Below are 4453 nucleotides of genomic sequence, written 5' to 3' on the forward strand. Positions count from 1 at the left end.
TCTGCCCCATTTGGGCGTTCAATGATGCCAAGGCATCTTAGGCTAGTTTCACTAGCATTTTTCTGTTAGTTTTAGTTGTTTTATGCATTTTCTTGAGCTTAAAGTAACCAAGAATGGTTAAAAGAAGAACAAAGCAATGAACCATCCAAACAATATGATTTTGATGCAAATTCCATGAGTTTTAGTTATATTACTTGAATGCTATGAATGGAAGATTTCTCATGAAATTTTGCAAGACCTTGATGCAATTGTTTGGATGATTTCAGGGAAGAAGAGGCTAGGCAAGGAAGCAACAAAGTCAATAAAGGAAGCTTGAATATCACATGTGGAGTTTAAGTTCCAGTTTAAGCCTAAACTGGAGCTTAAACGCCAGAATCATGAAGGCTAAGAAATGCTGAAACTGAAGTTTAACCTCCAGTTTAACCTTAAACTGGAGGTTAAACGCCAGAATGAAAGTCTCACCAAAGAAGCATTTCCACGTTTAACCTCCAGTTTAACCTTAAACTGGAGGTTAAACGCCAGAATGAGAATGCCAATCAGAAGCATGTCAGTTTAACCTCCAGTTTAACCTTAAACTGGAGGTTAAACGCCAGAAATGGGAAGTGCACCAGGGAGCCATTTCCACGTTTAAGCTCCAGTTTAACCTTAAACTGGAGCTTAAACGTGTTCGACCAAGTTTCTCCTCCAGGGTTGCTTTCTCCATTTCCACGTTTAAGCTCCAGTTTAACCTTAAACTGGAGCTTAAACGTGTTCGACACCTCCAGGGCTACCTTTCTCAGCTTCCACGTTTAAGCTCCAGTTTAACCTTAAACTGGAGCTTAAACGTGTTCGACCTCCAGGATGCCTTCTTCCATTTCCACGTTTTAGCTCCAGTTTAACCTTAAACTGGAGCTTAAACGTGTTCGACACCTCCAGGGCTACTTTCTCAGCTTCCACGTTTAAGCTCCAGTTTAACCTTAAACTGGAGCTTAAACGTGTTCGACCTCCAGGGCTGCCCTTTCTATCTCCACGTTTAAGCTTCAGTTTAACCTTAAACTGAAGCTTAAACGTGTTCGACTAAGTTACCCTCCAGGGCTGCCTTCTTCCATTTCCACGTTTAAGCTTCAGTTTAACCTTAAACTGAAGCTTAAACGTGCTATCACAAAAGGCATCACTGGAAGTGTCTGGCGTTTAAGCTGCAGTTTAAGCTTAAACTGCAACTTAAACGCCACTCTTGGAAAAGGTTTCTGGGCCAAAAATATTGCGGTTTAAGTTAGTATTTGAGCACAAACATTAACTTAAACTTACTCTGGTATGAAACCCAATTGAATATCATGGCTTATGGGATTGGGCCTGAAGGATTGATGAGTCTGAAATTTCAATTTATTGAGTCATGTGTCATTATTTGATTATCACTAAGTTGGCTCAATGAATGTTACAGAATTTGGATCAACAGCCTCATCAAGATTATGGATCATAAACCCAAGGCAAAAGGAAAGCAGGGAGAGGCCTCAAAGCCCAAGAAACACAACAGAAGCTCAATATAGAAAGTGTATAAATAGGATAGAATTTAAGTGAGGAGACTTTTTACTTTTCATTTAGCTAGTTTTCATTTCTTTGTAATTGAATTCAGAGCTATGACTCACTAAACCCCTTTCATTGGGTTAGGGAGCTCTATTGTAATTCAATGAATCAATAATAGTTTATCTTCTTCTTCAATCTTTTCTCTTGAATTTTGTTAGAAAGCTTCTCGATCTAATTCCATTGGGTAGTTGTCTTGGGAAAGAAACTACCCATAATTGGAATCCTTCGGAACCTTGGGAAAGGAATGGAGGATTCATGCTAGAGAAGCTTTCTCACAGTGAATTGGATTGGGGTTTGGATGGATATTGTGACATGTAATCCTACCAAATTGTGGTTCATGAAGCTGTGTGGTATAATCAGTGATCGAGCATCATCTCTTCTTATGAACATTTAAACCAAGGGATTGGGAATTTGTTTGTTTTTAGAGAGAATTGGTGAGCCAAGGGATTGGGATCCAATCATATAAGATTGCCAAGCAAAATTAATGAACGCATTGGTTGAGGAAGAGATAAACATGTTTTGATTCGGAGATCTCAATATCTCCTATAACCCAATGAATTCCCCATTTCTGATTTCCACTTTCTCTTTACATTCTGCAACTCAATTCATGCAATCACCCCCATTCCCTTTTAATTTCAGCAATTTAGCTTCTGCTCTTTAATTCATGCAATTTAAGATTCCGCCATTTCAATTTCTTGTCATTTACTTTTCCCGCCAATTTTACATTCGCAATTTCATCTAAATCTTGATTCCGCTCAACTAGAACACACTTCTAATCTGAATTGCTCATCAACCAATCCTTGTGGGATTCGACCTCACTCTATTGTGAGTTTTTACTTGACGATAACCGGTGCACTTGCCGGAAGGAATTTTGCCGATCGTGCAATTTCCTAAATCGTAGCATAACAAGTTTATGCGCATCAAGTTTATGGCGCCGTTGCCGGGGATTGGTTTTCGATTGACAATTCTCCAATTGGAAGTTAACTAGATTGAGCATTTTTTTGTTTTGATTAATTCAGTACAAGTACTTGTTGAATTTTAATTTCTGCACTCTGTTACATGCTTTCTTTCTTTATGCCTTTAAATTCAAGCAACTAACTCACTGACTCACTAACTGTTTGAATTAATTCCTCAATTGCTCTAACCATACTCTTCCATTAACCAAGAGTATTTCACTTGTTTGTTGCCTGTGCTGTGTTCTTGTATGACAGGTAGGAGAGGAGAGACATCAACTCCTCCATATACCGAACCAGAGAGGACCCTTCATAGACTTAGAAGGGAAGCAAGAGGGAAGAGAGTACTGGGAGAAGAAGAATCTGAAGGAGAATCTGAGGACAATTTTGAGGAAGCTCTAGATCTCAACATGGATAGAGAAGTTCACAACCATGAGAGAGCTGATGGAAACAATGCCATTCCTGAGAGGAGGGTTCTTAGTTCATACATAAACCCAACCTCTGGGAATTGTGGTAGCAGCATTCAGAAACCACCCATTCAGGCCAACAATTTTGAACTCAAACCACAGCTAATATCACTTGTGGAGAATCATTGTTCATTTGGTGGGAGTGCTAATGAAGATCCCAACCAACATCTCACAAAATTCCTGAGAATTTGTGACACTGTGAAGTCCAATGGAGTCCAGGAAGATGCCTATAAACTGCTTTTGTTCCCATTTTCACTTAGGGACAAAGCAGCTAAGTGGCTGGAATCATTCCCAAGGGGGAGTCTAACAACATGGGATGAGGTGGAAAGCAAGTTTCTGGCACGTTTCTACCCCCCACAAAAAGGTCAATAGGCTTCGATCTGAGGTTCAGACTTTTAGACAACAAGATGGTGAAACTCTCTACGAGGCATGGGAGAGATTCAAGGATTTGACAAGGAAATGCCCACCAGACATGTTCCATGATTGGGTGCAATTGCATATTTTCTATGATGGACTCTCTTATGAATCAAGGAAGGCTGTAGACCATTCATCAGGAGGTTCATTGAACAGGAAAAAGACTGTGGAAGAAGCCATTGAAGTGATTGAGACAGTGGCTGAGAATGAGTACTACTATGCATCAGAGAGGCACAACACTAAGGGAGTCATGGAGCTGAACCATGTTGATACAATTCTAGCCCAAAAAAGGTGTTTGCCAAGCAACTAGCAGAGCTTACCAGGCAATTAGAAACAAAGCAAGTGGCTGCAATACACACACAAGATCAAGAGGAAGTAAGCATTGAAGGAGGTGATTGGGAAGAGGCCAACTATGTGGGAAACCAACAAAGGCAATCATATGATCCACATTCCAACACTTACAACCCAGGATGGAAAAACACCCAAACTTTGGGGGGGGAACCAACAAACCCAACCACAAAACCACAAACCTTACAACCACAACCAACATAACAATTCCACATACCAAAACTCCAACCAAAGATCATACCAAGCCACACAAAACACTTACTCCAACCATCATATCATGGCCAAAATAATCAACCTACCCAACCTAATCCAACCAACAATTTCAAGATCAATTAAACCGGATAGAAGGAATGCTTACAACCATGAGTCAAGACATAACCGAATTGAAAGCTTTTAAGGAAGAAGTAAATCTAACCTGCAAAACCAAGGAGCTGCCATCCAGAAGCTAGAAAATCAAATTTTGTATTTTCTAAGCAAACCCCTGGGACGAGCGTTCCTCATGCTGCCAAGGCTATTGCAAGGGAAGAATGTAAGGCCATAACCCTTAGAAGTGGAAAGAATCTAAAGGAGATCTCAAAGGAAACCACAGAGGATGAAGCAAGGGAACATGTGAGAGACAAGGAACAAGGACAATCTTTTACACCGTCCGCAACAAAAGAAAAAGAAAAAGAGGTCCTGAAGCCTTATACACCTAAAGCACCATATCCT

The 4453-nt window shown here is 40.2% G+C and overlaps 1 non-coding gene across 1 annotated transcript; it reads right to left on the bottom strand.

The window, feature by feature from the left end:
* Nucleotides 1-3353: 3353 nt before the first annotated feature.
* Nucleotides 3354-3457, bottom strand: LOC112774024 (small nucleolar RNA R71). The gene has a single exon (XR_003188538.1). It is a non-coding gene; the product is annotated as a small nucleolar RNA R71 (small nucleolar RNA).
* Nucleotides 3458-4453: the final 996 nt, after the last annotated feature.

The sequence above is a fragment of the Arachis hypogaea genome, chromosome 18 (assembly GCF_003086295.3).
Source record: "Arachis hypogaea cultivar Tifrunner chromosome 18, arahy.Tifrunner.gnm2.J5K5, whole genome shotgun sequence".
Classification (NCBI taxonomy): Eukaryota; Viridiplantae; Streptophyta; class Magnoliopsida; order Fabales; family Fabaceae; genus Arachis; species Arachis hypogaea.